Source organism: Wyeomyia smithii, chromosome 3 (genome assembly GCF_029784165.1).
Source record: "Wyeomyia smithii strain HCP4-BCI-WySm-NY-G18 chromosome 3, ASM2978416v1, whole genome shotgun sequence".
NCBI classification, from domain to species: Eukaryota; Metazoa; Arthropoda; class Insecta; order Diptera; family Culicidae; genus Wyeomyia; species Wyeomyia smithii.
In genome coordinates, this window is record NC_073696.1 from 204,484,314 (window position 1) to 204,505,439 (window position 21,126).

General features: G+C 36.0%; 1 protein-coding gene across 1 annotated transcript in view; it reads right to left on the bottom strand.

Moving 5' to 3' along the window:
- Nucleotides 1-20,235, bottom strand: part of LOC129731059 (mucin-2) — a 154,087-nt gene extending 133,852 nt beyond the window's left edge. The window contains exon 1 of the mRNA XM_055690798.1: nt 20,068-20,235. The gene's annotated coding sequence lies outside the window, so the exon portion shown is untranslated. The remainder of the gene's footprint in view (nt 1-20,067) is intronic.
- Between the last annotated feature and the right edge of the window lie 891 nt (nt 20,236-21,126).

The following is a 21,126-nucleotide window of genomic DNA, read 5'->3' on the forward strand; positions in this document are numbered from 1 at the left end:
AAGAAATTTGGCAGAAAATTACTACTCTACACTCTCAACAGGATGACTCAGTTTAATCGGAAACATCTCATCAGCAAAGTTAGCATCCAGCTTAGCACAATAGTCATCACCATAAAGGAGCCCTGATCGTATCGAACCCAGTTGACGCGCTGGCAAACGACAATTCTGCGCTTTACTGCTTGATGAGTCGTATTAATTGAAGCCAAAGTCTCTGAAATCCGGTATTATTCTAAGCAGCACTTAACATTAAACCCCAATCGGGTGAAAATTTGTTATTTCCAATCCATATACAGGCAGGTGATTAGGCTATCTCCTTTTTTCCAGTCGATGCTAAGAGATGATTATCGGATTAATGCAGTCACATTCGAAAAGGTTACAAATAAATAACGGCGATTCTGTATTGAACAGACAAAACAAGCGACATTTACTACGCACTACAGCAGTATAGAGCAGTAATATCAGTGCAATTAAATAGAGGGATAAGATGATTAACATCTGTTTATTTCCATTTTTTTTTCATCCAAATAATAACCATTGCTAACTATAGTTTCACTTGTTGCTAGCATGACATGATTCTTTTGTTCTGGCATACTATTTTAGAATAATTTATGACACGAGATTATTGCAGTTTTGTCCGATGATTTTACAGTCGAAAACAGTTTTCTACTCTATCACGCAAAGAATCTAATCGAGCATCGTCACCGTCATATTGTTGTTTAGAATTACGCGCTAGTCCGTCTTCGGTTGTAGTGATGGAAGAATGATGTTAGTACGGGTTATTACTTTAACAGTCATTAAAGACCTATTAGTTTTAATTAATTTCGCTCTCATAGACTTGCTTAGAAGATGTATGTGTATGTATGCTTAGATTATATATGTATGTGTTGGTATTGGTAAGATTGTTTTTGTATTTTTGTTTATTTAAAGCAAAGCCACTCCTGAATTTTATGCATATTTTTACTCAAACATACACACAACAAATCTTACTCTTCCAGAGGAAACAGTACCGCAGGCAGGAGCTTTAGTGGTAGGAATTTAAACAACACTCTCAGTCTTATAAAATTTGATCTTCAGCTGAGAATCTTGGGATGACATCTTTGCACGAAATCCTCTTCGGCACCTTCAAAGCCGTTTATGATACTATCAATCAACTGGTGATTTGGGAAACCATGCATGGGAACGGCTTTCTGCCGTCAGTACCTGAATTTTTTATAGTTTTGAAAGAAAACTTTGCAAGAATTTCATGGTCGGATTTATGAAAAATTAAGATTTAGAAAAAATACCAAGAAACAATTCATGAATAGTTTATGAAATTCTTGTTCTCCAAAAACATGCCTAGATTCATAAAATCGTGTGATCAACAATCCACCTATTCACTCTTTGACAGTAAGATGATTGTGCTTTAAAACTGAAACTTCATGAAAATATTTATTCTATATTCTTCCATTTTGGAGTTCAGTTATAACCAATGCTTAAAATTTTAGAAGCATAACTATATATTTAGGGCAGTAATTTTGATTCATACAGTTCCACTTTCATGGCAATCCTTTTTTCTACTGCTATAAAATCACGATGAATGTTTTCGCTGTCAAACGAGTTTGATTGTGGGTTTCTTTCCCCTCATCGGTTCATTTTGAAATAACCATCGCATCATTTGATGTCATTTGATGATAAGCAGTGTTAAAATAGAATCAATCACATTATATTATGCATAAAGTTAGTAGCTCAGAACTGAAAAACGTGTTAATATGCCATAGGCATGAAATAGAGAAAAACGTATTTCAAATGGAACCAATCACTTCTATTTTTCATTATTAACACGTGCGGATCATGATTTTTTATGGACAAAGGTGGTAGTATTTAGCAGCGAAAAATTACTTAGTTAAATTATAATTTAAATAGTTTGAAAGAATTCTATAAAACTATTCGAGGCGGGTCAAAATGTCTCATGCGAAGATAAACAAAACGCTTGCAGTGCAATCATTATAACTCCAATTTATATTATCGTATATCTTTCATCGTTGTTTAGTGTTATTAAATTTTATGTCCAGTAAACTATGCGAAAGCAATTTTGATATTCAAGCGAATAGAATAATTCATCTCGAAACGTTGGACATTGTATGTTATCGTCAGATTAATATCAATTAATAGTGCCACTAATCAAAATGATTGTCGATCTAGTTGTACTGTACACAACACATTTGCGCATGCACTGGTTACCAATTGTCATAGGCGTCGTACACAAATTACGTAACGCATGAAGGGGGGGGAGGGGGGTTGAGCTTGCGTTACTTATTGTAACATAGGCGGGAGGGGGGGTAGTAGGGACAGTTACGTAACTACGATGTTGAGTCGAAATTGAAAATTTTGAGGGGGGTCAGGTTGTTAAGCGCTACGTAATTTGACGGGAAGGAGTCATATCGAACGTTACTTATCGTTACATGGGGGGAGGGGGTCTGAAATCTAGATTTTTTGCGTTACGTAATTTGTGTACGATAGCAACACATTTGCGCATGTGCTTCGTTGCGGTGAATTCTGACCTGTTGTTGTGAGGCGTTATGTAAACACATAGGCGCATTTCACCCCTAATGGAACAAAATTTGACCGTTTTGAGCTCAGTTTTTGTCCGATTTAAGATCTGTTTTTTTTTTTTTTAAGACGGGTAAGAAGATGCTAATGTGTGGGCAAGCTCTTAAAATTTTGATATTATATTTTTGCATCAAACTACTTTAAAAAATCATACTCAGAAGCGAAGGCAGAAGAAAAAGTAAATTTTTGTTTCATTCTGTTATCTAATGTGCATTCGACTGGGACACGGTTATATGGGAAAAAAGCGTTGGTGTTATTTTTTCGCTCCCATGCACTTTTCGTGTTCCTTATTGGTCCTATAATAACTGTGTAACTTTTCAGATCGATTCAGATCACTTTTTCGATACTTGTTTTCTAGAAATGTCCAGTTGGCTCCTAAAAGTATGTCAATACATGGTATTTATTGGAAATTTTCCTGGGGAAAACTCTGCTGAAGATCGTAAGGCGCTACGATGTTTGTAGAAAAAGTAATTTCTCTCAAACTGATTGAATATCTGACGAACGGCACACCATTAAATTATTCTAGCTATAGTGCTGCAGCATGCTGCTGTTGCAAATTCAACCCTGTGATAAGAAATGATATCGCGTAAAATTTATCTTGGAGTCTTCTCCGAATATACTTAGAGCAAAAATCACACTTTTGAACTCAATTTCACGTGAAATTATTCCTCATCCTCAAGTTTGCAGTAGCAGTATGCTGTAGCCGTGTTAAAAAGTTTTGAAAAAGTGAATTCTCCCATATAAAATCGAATGGAAATTCTCAAAATCGAGCGCTAAAAAATTGTTCCACCGATCGATCTGAAAAGTTACACAGACACAGTAACAGGGAGCCATAAGGAACACGAAAAGTGCATTGAAGCTAATATTTTTTCTGTCTCGCCCTAATACATAGTGACTTTTTCTGTAATTATCAAAACAATAAATTTTACTAAGTCTTGAGGGAAGAACATTTTGCATTGTTTCGACCATTACAGACAAAATTATAGACGGATAATTGAGTTTAAGGAGGGGTGTTCCACAAAAAAAACTCTGTTTTGTCGTGTCCAACTTACAAATAGGACATCGCAGTATTCAGCAATTGTTTTTCTTTTAAATTTTCCCACAACATTGCTGGAGAAAAAAATCTGGTATATTGAAAATCAGAAAAAATACTAATAGGGGAGCTCCGTAGTCGTAAGGTTACAGAGTCCGCTTTGGTAAGCAGGTGCTCGTGGGTTCGAATCTTAGTAGAATCAGGCCATTTGGTTGGTTGTCAAAGGACTTTAGCATGGGTTTGTTCTCAAGCTTCCCACCACGAACCCTTCCTTCAATCCGAATTCTACCTCTGTTGACTCTCCGTCTAACAAAAATAAGTCCCTATTATAATAAAACTGGTGTTAGTAACGTATGAAAGTTTTCTCCACGGAAATGTAATTAGGCGATATTGTTAGGATGGACAGAACCTCGGTCTAGTAGAGTAGTGGTCTTGAAACGGAAAGGTAAAACTTACACACAAGCACGGATATGAATTATAAGCGTATCACTTACTTCAATAGTGATACCGCCGATAATATGAAGTGCGGAGTACAGAAAACACCTAGGAAATATCACAATAGATCTAATCTCTGGTCGCAGTGATAAACCCATACAAGAAAAAAAACTCCTGCAGTGCTGTCGATTTATATCAATTATGTCGAAATAATTCAAAACATTTTCGGTATGATTTTTTGTATAAACAGAAACTGATTCTACAACTTTTAATTATCTTCAACGCAGTAAAAACAAATGAAAATACATACTGTTGAAATTTGGGATTTCTAAAAATTCATTTTATGTATTTCTGCTAATTGAAGCTTGTTTTTGGAAATTTGAGGTGAACATTTGAAGATTAAAGTATTCTTAGTGTAGTGAGTGATTTTGTTTGGTGATTAATACAAATAATGAAAAAGCTTTGGTTGACTGCTGAACGGTCTCGTGGTAGCCGTATAGAGCAATGCGTGAATTTTGTTTTATTGAAAGTAGATGATTGAAATAAATGAGTTTTTGAATGTAGATGCCCGAATAGAATAACAAATTAAGTTTTTGAGGACACTACTTCATGGGAAATCTAAAGTGAACTAAGAAGGAACCATTCCATGGATTAGTAGATTGATTTAGTTAGATAATATCCGTTTTTTGTTTCTTCAATTGAGTTTTTGAGTATGAGATGAATATATGAGCTGAGCTGAATGATAGAACAGTTTCTTTTATTCGAGTTTTTGTCTCGTCATAAAAACCAAATTTGCCTCAGTTTACGTAGTTTATGGACTGAGCTTTTTAGTCATAACGCTCTACTCAGGTGACAAAATCATCTACAGTGAAAAATCGATAGTATGACAATAAAAAATAATTTCGGCCGCGATTCCCAACGATCCGACCATTATGCACCGTGCACTGCAAAACATTATTTTTCTCTTAATTCATCATGAATTTAACGTTTTCTTGATTTTTCCGAATTCTTCTAATAAACTACTGGAATGTTAAAATATCAAACGAATGTCGTGGGTCTAGAACATGCAAAAAATACGGTTTGTAACATTTTTAATGGAGACACTTGGTGGTTATAATGCACACTAAAGATTATAAAAATTCAATCTCCAAAATAAAAAAAAATATATCATCGTGGAAATTTGATATACACCGTGTCCAATATATTCTCATACAAATTGAAACTACGTTTATTTTACAACAGCTGTTCCGATTTTATTAATTATTGTTCGATTTGAAAGGTACTATATTATTAATGAATTACAACAAGTGTTTTGGAATAACTCCACCTTCAACCCTTTTGACGAGCTTCAAACGTTTTTCAAATCCGTCGCAAGCGGCACGAACGACTTCCATGGGCATTTCGTCCCATATACGAAGGATTACGGTTTTGAATCGGGCCAATGTAGGTATCCTGTGCTCGTTTATCTTCGACAACATGTATGAACATACGAAGTAATCCAAGGAATTCAGATCTGGTGAACTGGGAGGCCATTCATTTTTGGCCAAAAAGTCGGTCAAACTTTCTTGACACCAATTCTGAACCAGATTCGCTGTGTGAGAGGGTGCTCCGTCCTGTTGAAACACATAATGATCTTCTCCGTACATTCTATCTACGCTTGGCTTTACAACTTTCTCCAAAATTTCCGTTCTGCAATAAATAGCGTTAATTTTAACGCCTTTCTCAATGAAAACAAGCGATAGCTTCCCTCGCTTGCAAATACCTCCCCAAACCATCACTGAAGCGGCACTCTGGAACCGAGGCACGTTTCTGTCACTGTCCGGGATATTCTGCGAAGAGTAGGCCCACAATCTGTCATTTTGGACATTGTGAGACTGTTGCAGAACAAATAATTTTTTATCCGAAAAGATGAATTCTTTTCCGGCGTGCCGCGATAGTAGGAGAGTAATTCTTTCGTACCTTTTTGTCTTCGAAGCTGCTGATACTCCGTGAACTTTACGTTTCTTGAAAGCTTGGCATCTCAGGTCTTGTTTCAACACGTTGTGTATGGTTGATTTGGACACATTAAGATCAGCGGCCATTTTACGTACAGAGCGGTGCGATTTTCGTCGAATTCGTTCTCTTACATTCTCACCACTCGCTTAGTCCTAGCTGAACGTGGCCGACCGGATCTCTTCCGGTCATCCAGTGAGGAAGTGTCACGGTACCTTCTAATGGTCCGATAGACATAATCACGCTTTACTCCCAGGTTTTTCAAGCTTTTGAAAATATGGCCTGGGCGCTCACCTTCCAAAAACCTGTTTTACACTTCGGCACGAAATTGTTTCATCGACGATAAACAATGAACACTTAATGAAAGGGAACAAACTGCATCTTGAATAGTCTGTGTGAACATGATACAAAATTACACCAATACCAATTTATCACAACAACGATATAAAAAAATGTATGAGAATATATTGGACACGGTGTATTGACTAAAATTTTCTGAGAAATTAAAAAAAAATCAAACAATTGGGTCTCCTTAATCTAGGGCCCTCTAGAACGGCAAAAACGGTTCGTACCATGATATTGTCTTGCAAGAGCTTTTTCAATGGAGACGCATAGTGGTTGGACATGAAAGATTAAAAATAGTTTATCTACGAAATTTAAGAAAATACCTTCGTGAAAATTCGATAACTATAGTAAAAATATCTGAGGAATCCAACCGATTATATCTCCCAAGTCTCAAGGCCTCTTAAACGGCAAAAATAGGTTTGTATCATAATTTTTGCATGATTGTTGTTATTCAAAGTACAGTCGGATATTGATCTTTGAAAAGCCGAATAATCACCCACAATTCCATGCCTAAAAAATCAAATTTAGTGAAATTGTTGAAAAGCTAAGAAATTTTGAAAATTGTTCATTTCAAAAACTGCTTTACGCAATGCCGATAGTGGTTCGAGAAGCCATGCCAAGTCGGGTGGTGCACTTCGGCTGCAACCCTATAACAGAAAGTATCATCCTGAGGGACAAACAAATAAGTACGGGTTTAATTTTTTCTAATAAAGATAAACTGAGCATGATCGGAGCCAAAACTGATAAGGCGACATCCATAAATTTCGTAATGCAAAAAACCCACTATTCTGAATAGTCACCCCTTCCCCTCGTAACAAAACGTAACGCCATCCATAGAAATAACGTTACGCTATAGAAGACCCCTCTCCTCCCCCAAATCGTTAAAATTCGGATTGCTATGTAACTTACGATTTGGAGGTCATTTCCTTATCAGTTATTCATTTTGGTTGAACAGAGATATTCAAACGATTAGAAAAACATCAGATTATATGAATCATAAAATACTGGCTCCATCTATTCGTCAATTATCATTAAGGGGAACAAATTTTTGTCTGTATAGGAGTCTTCAACAGTTTTCTTCAGTGCTCTTTTTCAGCTCCATTCCATTTACACGAAAAATACTTGATTGTTTTTGTGTATATTTTTAAAATCATAAACAACCCCCTTCTGGAGGCGTCAGATTTTTCGTCTGAAGCCTACCGGGTAATTTCCGTCGATTCTGTTCTCAATATAAAATCGAATGTGATAGCAAGATGATTAAAGCAAGTTTATTGAAATTAACCAAGTGACTGCTAAAAAAAATGGCGTGAGTTTACTACACACACAGACATTTGCTAAGTTTTTAAAAGTAAGTTGATTGGTATGTTTACCTCTACTCTGCGTTGCTTAATTGAAATGCTCGTTTTGGAGTAAAATTACGTCCGCCTCGAAGAGGTACGTTAGATGCTTTTTTGCTATGTAACCCTGATCGAACCTCTCCCCCTCACATATGTAACAATTCGTAACGCGCTAGAGTGCCTTTTCTTCCCCCTATAAGTGTTGCGGAATTTATACTTTTCTGCTTGAAATTGCTGTATTAACATATTTTTGAATCACGAAACTAAACTGCAGTTTTCAGTGATAAAACTTAAAGCTATTTGTATTCAAAATGTTATGCGAAATTGATATAAAACACTAGAATTAAGTTGTCAAATAATTTATGATCTAGAGAGCTTAAAACAAATACTTTTTCAAAGTTACTCGAGAATGGATAGTTTCCGTTCACAGTCCAACTGTAAGAGAAATTTCCGTTCATTTGAGATTTCACACAAATGCATTAGAGTTATTAGGTAAACAAGTGAAAAAAATGAAAGGTATGAAAATTCATGATAGGTATATCTTTCTGTGCTCTCAGAAAATCATATATGGAAATTTAAAGAATTATTGAATTGTTTACCACGATTGCACGGTTCTAATTCAATCGACCAAAAGCCACGTATCTCCCGTGTGAGAAGCAATTTTAGCCTATTTGAAATTCTAGGTTTGTAGTGACCATCGGTACAAGAAATCAAAATTAAAACAGTCTGGTTGCCTTTAGACACGAATGTTTTGAAAAGTACTGCAAATTTGATAGCGTTGACGCTCTTGTCTAACAAAATGCCTTCTAGATATTGTTTAAAAATGTTAAAAATATTTGATTGTTTCAGATCTTTTTGGCATTAGTGTCAAAAACTATTTTTTTAAATATTAGAATTTGTTTAATTATGTATTAAAATTCAGTAATAATTTTTTTTACCGCCCTAATTAAATCTAGAAGCCCATTCGTTATTCAAATTTCAAGCTTAATTCAAAGCTACACTAATTTTGCACAAAATTTATGTGGTTTTGCATCATCTAACTTTTGCATATATGAATTAAAAGAAATTCTGGAGCTTAAAAGTATATCAGCATTACAAACCACTATGTTTTCAGAACCAGCTCTTCACAAGTTTCAAACAACTTTGAGAATGCTACCATTCCAATACTTACAGATTAATGTTTATAATATTGCAATATTTTTTTACTAAAAGTAAAAAGGAGAAACATGCTTTATTATTTGTTGTAATTATTAAGCACTTTTCTATTCCATTACTAGCTCGAGCAGCAGTCTTTTTCAATTGTACATATTTATAATGCTTTTTGTTGATGTAATGAAACCGATGTTTGTGTTAAGTAGGGTATCGAACTACTTCGACAGGGTTTGCGTTAGACTGTCGAACCCGCCAAAGAAAATCGTAATTTCCTAGCTCCATTTGCATAACTCAAAAAAAAAATGAAGTAGCCCCTTCGAATTGAACTAGACCCTCTGAAAATGAACAGTGTTTCCGGGGCCAAAGCTCCCCCTAGGGTTAGGGTTTAGTCACGCTGACAGTTATCACTTACGCTGATATTTTAGTTTCTCCAACCAATAAAACATTCCGTTTCGTGTTCAAAATCTACCGCTGATTGAACGCAACGAAAAACAAGACAACATAGCGATCTGCTTGGAGGTTAAGACTCGCTTCAATCACGAGTAGGGTAACGGGGGTATATTGGCCCACATGCATGTTTTGGCCCAGCCGGTAATGTTTTACGCATTTTATCTGATAATTTCAATGAATATTAGAAAACTATGCATGCAACATTGAATAACACACCTAAGAATAATACTACACTATAATTTTCGGCGAAAAACTGGCTCTAGGTAGTGTTATTTTGGAATTAGTTCATACATATTCAAAGTCATGGCTGAGTCAACCCAAAGTCAAGAGGAAGTATTAATATACAAGTCAACGTCCGGAAGCTATTGTAACAAATATGTATGCTTTTAAAACAATTCGTTGTTGTAATAACATCAATAAAATGTCATAGAAACAGTTTGTATACTCTAACATGTTGAAAAAAGCTGAAAAAGTGGTTAAACGCATAGTCGAAATATGTTCGCCTCTTCCTGAGGCAAACATATTTTGGCCATGTCAAGTTTTGACATCTCATTGATTGCCGTTCGGCCGTTGCACGTGAATAAACAAGCAGCTTGTGACAATTTACAGGTAATTACTTCTTAATTTATCACATTTAACGATATGAAATTAAATGAGAATGCCTGTCAAACCGCTATAAGCCAAATCATTTCATTTTTAGATGCCTAAAATTTACAAAAATTCACAGCAGAAGGATGTTCTCCTCAAACCCACTAGTTTTGCTCTAAAAACACCGATGATGATCTTAAATATAATTAGTCCGAACTATTTCCATACACTTCTGTAGATATAAAGGTGGGCCAAAGTAAAAATTTGGTGGACCAAAATATGTTTTTAGTACTTCGTAGAAATTTTGATATTTCTAGGATATTTTTCAATATATTGCATTGTTGAACGGTGTATATTAAAATAGACACTTAGCTTTTAACAATGGTATAATTGAGTAGGTAAATATGTTGAAAATTTGTGTTTGTTATTAATGAACTGTGCGAACACTTCCCAAAGCTGGCCAAAATACCCCAGTTACCCTAGGTACTATTGCTTGTTCCAGAGAGAAACAAGCTTTCGTGAACAGATTTGAAATCGCATTTCGTTATTTTTCCTTGTCTGCTCACGGTTGGTGCACGTGGGAAGTGCAGATTAATTTTAAATTTTATTAAAAATTAACCTTCCCAATACTGCCTGGTGGCGTGCCCAGTCGTCACTTTAGAATGTTGTCTACATTTGCGGAGCTTACCGTTGCAGTAGGTACTATGATAGATTTCCTATCGTTAAAAAGGAGGTTAACCACGAAAGCGAAATTCGGTTAACTGCTGGGCTTCCAGCATAGACCACAGCACATGATGCTTGCGTGGGTCACACCGGTATCAGACATAATAAAAAAAAAACGAAACGCTGTCGCGGTTTCAAAATTAAATACTCTCAAAGTGCATTGGAATCGGCGGATGATGGTTTTGCGGTGAAAATTATATAATTTTCGGCGCATACTGTGAACTATGTAATAATAAGCAACATCTGAAGTGTCGCCTAGCGTTGTTATTCTGAGGGATGTGCTCGGCAGTGGTGCTTAATTTTGTTTGCACATTTTGGGTTGGCAGAGAGAAAAGGTTGTGGGAAAATTGCAATTTTTGTCATTGTTACCACGCGCGCCCGCTGAAGGAGGTCGAAGGCTACGATCTAACACAGCTGACCTGAAAGCGTGACACGATTACTTAAGTCTCTTTAATTCGAAGATAACGCTATTGATAAGGATTTTTTTAGGTTAAGAAAACAATTGGAATGTTGAAACAGTGGGTTGATCACGACAATTGTAGAAAATCTAGAGCAAACATAAGGGCTCCATCCTACTTCAAATTTATTGCTAGTAATTCTTAATTCACGATTAAAGAAGAGAAAGGATGAATAATTGCTTCTGTGTCGGTATCTGCCGTTCACTCTAAGCTATTTTAGTGATTCCCATGCCATAAACATTTTTAGCACATCTGCACTGCACTGCCACTGTGCCATAACAGAGCACACAGTAAAGGGTTTAGTGCGAGCCGAGCGCAAAACTGAACGGATGAGGAACGACCCCACATTCGGTGGACTATCTTCTGTGTCTAATTCTAAAGTTGCAGTAAGTCGTGTGATCTTTTCAAACTTCTCATCCCCTATAGTCGTGTGAATGGCGCCAATTAATAGATCATGTGTGAGTACTTTATTAGGTAGTAAAATGGATCAATTCAAAGGTTATTCATTAACTCACTAACTGGACTATTAAAACTAGATGTCATGAGAAATGAAGCAAACATTACATGATCTTTTGTTTGCCAGTGACAGCTTTCACTGGACTTTCCAATCTATTCCGTAGTCGAAACTCCTGAAGCTGTTGTCGAGTATTTTCCGTTGCTTTATTTATTTGATTTTGCTGTTTACATACGCCAATTTTAACCACATTTTTAATGTTGTACCACCAATCTTTAAAATTTTAATAGAAGAATTTAGTATCTAACAACAAATAATAATACACAAAAAATATTTATAAAAACATAAATTTCAAAAATGCACAAAAATTCGTGCTTTCGAATTCGAATTTCAAAATAAAAAAGTATAGGCAATTATAACTGCCTGGAGTGGTATTCATTCAATTGTTCGACTTTTTTTCGGAATTCAGCGTGAGGTAAGGATCAAGTAGGGAAATGGGAGGGAACCTGAGAATAAACTCATTCAAAGAAAGTCCTCCTGACACCGAACGGTCTTGTTTGTGTGGTTTTTATGCAGTGATTAAACATAGGAAATGTCAGCAAAATGATAACAAAAATAATTTCCAATTCAGCCCAAAACAACCTAGAACAGAAAAGCCATAAATGAAAAAAAAATCCAATTAAAATTCATTCTCAAAGGCATCAAAGAAAAGAAAAGGGCCAGGAAAATTGATTCCAGATTTTGCTGAAATCGGTTTCGAAGTTGAAAGAGACTGAAAGCCTGTATTATATTACACGTTGCTGTGATTTTTGTTAAAAAAAAGGAACTGATATGTTAATCTCATATTATGCACTCAAAATCCTGAACTAACCTCAATAAATTCAAAAATGTCTCTCAAATGGCAGCAATACAGAGCAGGAATAAAGCAGGAATACAGACGAACAATTCAGGTAATGCACAAAAACATCCCTAAAATCCAGAAGAAGCCGATAAAAATAATTCCGAATATAACTCCAAAATATTGAAAAAGAAAAAACCGAAAAAAATTAAACTGCATCTGATTTCCAGTCCAGCCTAAAACCTTTTTAAACAAAAAAACATGATCTAAATTCAGTCCAAATAATGAAATTTCTCGTAGACAGTTTAGACCAAAAGCGAAAATAGTCATACGCATTTCAATTTTTAACCCTCTAGTGCCCAAATTAATTTTTAGACGGACTTCGAAAAATCAATATAAATTTTAATAAACATTTTTCAAGTATTGATTGAAGCTTTTTAGAAGTTCAACTGAAGACCGTCTAAAGGCGGCACTGGGCACTAGAGGGTTAAGTTAAGAAACCAGAATAACTCCAAATTCAGCGGAAACCAACGCATTTGCGAAAAATATAAGTGCACGATTTCAAGTTTAACTTCAAATGATCAAAAGCCTTCAAGTGAACAGACCAAACAAAATGGTTGGGACACCGTGTAGGTTTGTGTGGGAACCTATTTCTAGGTCCTAGAAGAAGAAAATAGTTGTAGCTATCTTTCATTTTTGCAACTATCTCAGTTTCAGGGTCTAGAAGGAGTTAGCTCTACCGACCTTCCAAAGACCTTTTGCTTTTTGCTGGAGTCAGTTTCCATTCGGTGAGCCCGCCCTAAAATAACATTACCTAGAATCTACAAATTCTATCATTATATAACACTGCCAGTTTTGCTTCGAGCTCGAGAGGAGATGTCATTGTCATTTGTCCTTTGGCTCATCTAACCCACCGAGTCGAAAAAACTGCGAAAATCGAAACATATCTCCCATCAGCGATCATTTATTTTTGTTCGAGTTACTGAACAAGATGCGCAATGTCACCTCTGTGTTTAATGCTCATATTTAGTTTTATTTAATGAATAAAGGGGTGTCAAAACAAGACAAAAGCAAAGGCAGTACTAAGAGAATTAATCTAAAAACAATAATAATAGATGAAAAAAACATGTCGACATTCAGTGCCAGGTTTACCTTAGAAAAAAATCGACATTCATTTCTTTTATCTTTGCACCTTTCTAGTGGAAACGGCACCACTGTTTGTACTCTCAGTCATGCATACAAGCTTCCATGCAAGCCTTCATAAGCCTCATTTTTTATTGTTTATTTCCAATGTATGAATGTATGTTAAATCGCCTTCTGCCTGTGCACTATACTTATCTATAGTAGCAGCAGTTTAATGTTCACTTCCACTATAACACGTGATTCCGTAGTCTTTTTACACCACTAAAACTAGTTTTATTCACTAGCTGAAGAAAGATTGTTTATGCACCTAGAAAAGCAGAAGTTGCCGAGTTCAACAAACAAAACGGTCAGAGCTTAGCCTAAAATATCTGAAAAATATTGCCAAAAGTGGTTTCAAAAACAGATTCTACATAAAAAGCGGTAGAAATGGTTATTTTGCTATTCCTTTCAGCTTCTAGTCATCAATTGTTCAATAGTGGACAAAAGTAAGCTAAAAACTGATTTTCAATAAGTCTCAAAAAATATTAAACAAAGAAAAGGCGCAAAAATTCATTAAATTTAACTAAAGCGCTAATAAAACAAGACGCAAAATAATCAAAAATTCACTTTGGAATAAGCATTTTGAGAGCTTAGGAAAGCAAACCAAAAACACTAACGTGTCTGAAAAGAATGAGAATAAAATAATCTCAATCATATCTTCAGTTTTTACAAGACAGAATGACCGGAAAATTCCGTGATCAAAATTCAACCAAATTAACTGAGAAACGTAAAACAGTGAAGTGAACACAGACAACAGACATGCTTTCCAAAACGAAAAAAAAACGTCCTTCGTACGGAGAGAAATTGCTTTAAATCCGAAATATAGCTACACATTTAATCTCCAATTAGTACCTAATAACATAAAAAAGCAACTACAAATCTGAAAAGGAAAATACTGAACTCAAAACAAAACCATATCAAACTTAATTCAAAATGCATAAAAATTCTGCAAATGTAGCTTGAAACATCGGAAAACACTTCAAAAAGCTTGACACAATAAAAAAAATGAATTCGGAATTCAGTTCAAAATCTTAATCTCTTAATCTAATCTCTTAATCTCTTAATCTTAAGGCTAAAAAAGCGACGCTTTTATGCAGCAGAAAACGTTAAAATGAAATATCCAAACCAAATTTAGCCAAAAAGGCCGAAAGGTTAAGGAGAAAAATAAAATTTTCTGAGAATTAAACAAAAATCCTCTGGTAAAACGGGTAGAGTAAACTAGGTATAATTAGGAATACCATTGAAGGGATTCACACCCAGAAAAAAAAATACAATAATAGAGAAAGTAATGTTAACTTTGGTTCCAATCAATAAAGAACTGTGAAACTACCTTGGATGGACCACATCCTTTAGTGAACCACCGGTCAGATTAACTTATTTTATGCGAGAACCCGAGAGGCTTCCAGAAAACTTCCATCAGGAAACATCTCAACTAGCTTATCTGCTTCAAAATCATTAAAACATTTGTAGATTCCAATTTATATCAAGAGAATAAAAAGTTTTTCGTCAGGGTGGTCTACTATAGGAAGTTATCCAGTTCTACCCTAATTCTTTCGAGTGGAAAAGGCCAAATAGAAAATTGATCAAATGCAGCCTAGGGTAAGTTAATCTAGAGTGGACCCCTCACCTATAGTGAACCACTCATCAGATTAACTGAATTTCTCTCATCATATAGTTATCACAATTTTACGGGGAAATTAACCTATGGTGGACCTCTTTATTTTATTAACCAACCTAATTGTCGGATTAACTCCATTTCATTCAACATAAATTGTAATTTAGGGTAAATTAACCTATAGTGGACCCCTTTCCTATAGTGGTCCACCAGCCAGATTAAATGAATTTATACGAAAACTCGAAGGATTTTTAACCAAATTTCATTGGGAAACAACTTAGGAGCCAGTTCGCGAAGACCGCAACTAGGTCTTGTTTCGAGGTTCTCCGATCGGACTGAAACATCCAGGGTTTGTTTATCTATATAATAGAACAATGTTTTGCATAATATCAGACTTTTTGAAAAGGGGTACGTGGGGTAAAAAAGCACGTCAAAAATTGATGTCCAAAATCTGCTAAAAACGTAAAATTGTTATAACTTTGTGAAAACTGAATCGATTGTCATGAAAATTGACATGTTTATTCTACTCTATAAAGGGAACAAAATGAAAGTTATTGAAAGTTGCTATCAAGAATTCATGATGAGATATTCGCATTTTCTAAAAAAAAGGTGATTTTCTCAGCAGTTTTTCTCTTGCCAACAGTACTAGGATTAAAATCCAAATTATACGTTTTGTGGTGCAACTTAAGAGCTTCCATTATATATATTCAAGAAATGCGCCGTTATAAAGATGCCTGAGAAAATCCATTTTTTCTATAACATGTTACTGACCATCATTTCGAACCCATTGTGCGAGAAGCGAAACTGCGTTTCGTGTCGTTGTTCTTTATGCACTAATGCACTAACGCAATGGTTTTAGGAAAAGGGGTTAGTGGGGTAAACGGGCAGCAGTTTCTAAATATAAAATTTTGAAGTCTGTCAATTTCATGAAGATGGATGTTAAAATGAGGGCCATATAGATTTTAATAGGAGTTATCCGTGAATATTAAACCAGCATAACCACTACACAATTTATGCAAATAAACATTCATTTTTCTCGTAGATTGTTCGCATAGCCTTGTGTGAGAACCCGCTACTACCTATTTTGCCACGCAGGCGATTTAGTTACAATAATCTTGTATTGGTTAAACATCAGTTCCTGTTCACCGGCAGGTTCAATGACCCAAGCACACACAAACACCACACAAATACACACACAGACACGTACGTTTGGGAAAAATCTCCTTTCTCGCATATTTCTTACTAGAGAGCTGTCGCTTTATTGACTTTCGGTAAGCTCAGGATTGTTCAAGAACCCAAATGGGACCAAAAAACTTTGTTTTGGCAAATCGATTATTTTTACTCACTCTAATAGATAGTTAAATTTAATCTGATGGAAATAGTGGTATTGGATCTAGGGGGAAGGACTTTGTCACTTTAGACCTTCCTAGAGCCTGATGTTTGTGTAAATATCAAGATAAAATACAATAATTCAAACCCTCTGCACCCTGTTCCCTTTTCTCTGGATCATTTTTCGAAAAATACAATTTTTTCTTGAAAAAATTAGTTTTGTAAGGAGTGACGCCAGTTTTGGAACCAATTGACAGTTAAGCCAAAACGTTTTTTCAATGTTTCTCAAAAATTTCAGAACAAAACAGTTTTCTTTTTATTTGTAGTGTATGTATCTTAGAGCAAGGAAGCCGAACCAACAAAAAAGTGCATTTGGTAATTTTGGCTCTTACGCCAACTATGTAAACAGGCGCAGTATAGGTTAATTTATATATTTACTATAATTTTCATTCGTTTAGGATCCGTAAACCCACCTATATTTATTTATATATGATTGATTGGGTGGTTTCCTAAATAGGATAAAATAACCTATAGTGGTCCCCTTTTTAATAATAGCGAATAATGGACTGCCCGTTAGATTAACTCAATTTCTCTTAATTCATGGTTAATTAACCTATAGCGGACGCTTTTGCTATAGTAGAACACTCGCCAAATTGACTCAATTTTTGCGAAAACTCGAGGGCTTCTCAGAAATTTTCAACCGGGAAACATCTTGTCCAGCCAGTCTGCATCACAAACATTTATAAATTCCGATTTATGTTAAGAGAAATTGAGTTAAACTGACGGGTTAATAATGGTACTATAGTTTAATAAAGTAAATTGGTCTACTATAGATTAATTTACCCTAAATCGGAGATTATGAATGATTGGGATGCACATTGGCTGGATAAGATGTTTCTCGATGGAAGTATTCTAAAAAAAACCCAGATTTGGAGTATGGTGAGGTAATCTGGCCGGATGGTCCACTACATGAGAGGGGTTTACTATAGGTTAGTTAACGCTACATGAATCTGAAGACAAACCCGTTTTGAAATTTGGCTCACAACTCAAGCTAGTTAAAAGTACCTCAAAAAGTAAAAACGAATTTTATGAAAAATGATTTCAAATTAGCTTAAAAACTTTGAAGTAACTTTTTTAACGGGAGAAAATAAAAAAATAAAATTCTCACTTAATAAACCACTTAAGAAATAATTCCAAATTTATCGCAATTTTATGGAGTCGTTGTCAGCTATAAAACTTGAATATATGGAGAATTTTTACGAAAGGCCAATAGCAGAAAAGAGGGAGTTTTTTGGAACAATTATCGTGTCCATGTAGACATGTAAACGGTCCGTAGTATATTTTGAAGTAATCCATAGTGCAAATGTAACAAATGTTTATAACTAAAATCAAAAAAAGAAAACAATCTAATCACAATAGGGTTCACTTGCTAGTAATGTACCCCTTAGTAGGTGTATTGAACAATTTTGATGTAAGCGACCAAAATACTTTGAATTTTTGGAGCAGTATTCCAATATTTGACTAACATATGAAGTCTTAATATTTATGTTGAAAAATTCCTTGGTTAGTTCCTATTTTTGTTATTAAACTTTTAACTAACTAACTTTTATTTCTACCGGTGCGAATAATTGACCACTTTTCCTATTATGGACCCGAAACTATAATACGCAAAACATATATATTGTTCCTAAAAGAAGGTAATATTCTAGAAGCCTAAATTTGAAATACCGGTAATTAGATTTATAAATATTTTCACTCTCCTTTCCAGTAAGGATTTTCATTTCATTTCTGAAACATTTGGCATGAAAAATCGCTTCTGACAATTTTATTTTTAAATTAAATTTTTTTATCTGTCAAACAAGTAATACTTTGTCCGTTTTAAAGCCCGACTTCCCGAAGAAATTTGAAGGTTAAATTTTCCCCATACAGTTCACTTGCACTCTCGAATAGATAATTTTGTTCAGTTGGGAGCCTTTTTTTGAAGGGGTGCGCCGAAAGAAAAAGAAACACAAATTAACATAAACTATGTCCACCATAATTATAAAAAACAATGCAACACATAGGATTCTTTTAATGGTTGAATATTCATAAATGCAAGAAATTCAACAGTTTTCTAAAAACGATCGATTTAAGTTTCTTCCAAACGTAATAATTTGTCCTCTGTCTGGCTGGGTTAGATGTTTTATTAAGACGTGGTTCTGGATCGCTAAAATGCACTGTTGCTCATCTGACTTCGTGAGATTATACTCACACTTATTGGTTCTCCCTAATTTCACTAATATTTACTTTAACGCCTACGCGAACGAAAGACTTTTTTATAATTGGACGGTAATGAAGTAAGTAAAAAAATGTAACTTTATTTACCGAGTAAATCTTATGATAAGACTTGGCGAAATCACTGCTCAAAAAATTTCAAATGGGATCCAATATATCAAAAATATTAGACCCGAATTAAGAGGGGCGTTCTGACTAGTTAAAATCTATTTGAAATTAGATTTCATTATCTGTCCAAAATAACAGCTTAAAATCATTAGTTCAACTGTATAGCAGGAGAAATTCCATCAAATTTTAAATTCGCATGTTACACTACTTTGAATATTTACGTTATTGCCCAACATTGTACCATCTGCTGTTACTGTTAATCACCCACTAGTGAATGCAGATTTGGGTACCGTCACCCGCTGGCAACTGCAATTATGTAAATAAAGATACATGCTGCAATCACAACTTCATCGCACAACAACGCCCACTCCATCCGCGAGTACTCACAAATCTTCACAGCAGCACCTGTCCCAAACCGATCTCGCATCTCTGCCTAATCTCGCTTTCCTCCTCGACAACTTATTTAACATGAGACTTCGATAACGGTCGTCAGTGCCCCGAAAGCGACGAACCTCCCCCGGTTCGCAAAGTGTGCCACAGGCGATGCTTTGCATGCTACACCAGCTGATAGAGCTGGGATAATTGCAACATCTTGATTCTTTCTTCGGTCACTTGAAAATGTTGGCGCACCGTTTTAAATCATCGAGTTTTCTTCCGTCTCACCGTCCCTACCGCACTCTCGCTTGCACTTCAAAACAAAAACAAACCTCGCCGTAGGATATCTCTAGGCTGTTGCTAATTTTTTTCTCCAACTCATCGGTGGCGTCGCTGTTGCAGCCACCACCGCCAAAAGCATCATCATCATCACTTGCCGTACACACTGCATGGCACACTAAACTGGTTGATATTTAGCATTCTGTACTCCACTAACCGCTCGCTCTCGACAGCTCGACAAGATCCAAATTGCATCACAATTGCAACCATTGCACATCCCGACTCCTCTGCTAGCGAGCATAAACAGCAACGTCTGGCACTTGGCAAGCCGAAGAATGCAAATCCGGCACGTCCGTCCCCTGGACCAGCAGCAAGACAAAAAGAAGGCGCATCCTCACGAATCAAAACAACCAAACCGAACCGAACCTCCCAAACAGCAAATGCTGATGCTAAATAAAAGCCCTCTAAATTATGCATACACTATGCATGCGTTTTCTAAGCGGCCACTTACACACACAATATGCACCGAAGTTGCTCTGATTGCCGCACCCTCCTAGCACACTGTCAGAGAACTAGGATATTATGAAGATTCTAAGATTCGTTTTAGCCATACAAGGTTTGAAGAAGACACTCGCGCCGCCTAATCACGTACACAACACGACCGATTTGGGTGAAGAATTGATCGGAACTGAATCTGCGACCGCACGTTTGACGCTGACTTTGCGCGCTGATTCGAATCTCGTAGTGGCGACGACGGTGACGGCGACGGCGACGGCGACGACAACGACGCGACGTCACCAGCGCAGTTCGTCGGGTCGCCGGCGTCGTCTCGGCTGGTCTCACACCTCCCCGATCGGCTGCGCGTGTACTAAGTTTACCACTAGTAAACGACGTCCGTCGCGGTGTCCGACGTCACTTGTTCGGCTAGTTGCAGTGTTGTAGTATTTGCCTTTGTAGTGCGCATACTTGCGCCATTGATGTGAACAAAACACAAAACACTGAACCGTGAGATGAGATGAATGAGAAGTCGGCTGTTTGATGTTTGCCGGCTCACGGAGGGAGATAAATGAATAAAAACATTACAATTGCTTCTTAGGGGTGTTCGTTAACGTAAGCTTTACAATTAGAGTTTTGAGAGAAGATCAAGGTAGGTAGTTCGCAAATGCCTATTCGTGTCCACGAGAGGGAGATAGTTGGGAGAAAAACAATGATAATGTTCACGTGCACACGACATTTTTCTTCAAAATAAGAAATCTGCTAAAAAATGTGGCCTATGGATGGACAGATATTCTGGTTTTAGAGTCGTTGTAAACAGTATTCGAGATAAATTTGGAATCATTTCTTTTGAGACCTCATCCATTTTTTTTTGGAAAGGTTCTTCAGACATGTTTAGTACATGTCGAGAACTCTTCAGAATTTTATGCAAAAAATATAGGTTTTTTTTCTTGTTTTCTCTCGTTAGTATAGGTACTTTCAAGTTTTTTAGGCTCATTTGAAATCATTTTTCATAAACCTTGTTTTAACTTTTTGTAGCACTTTTGGCTAAGCTGTGAGCAAAATTTGGAATCAG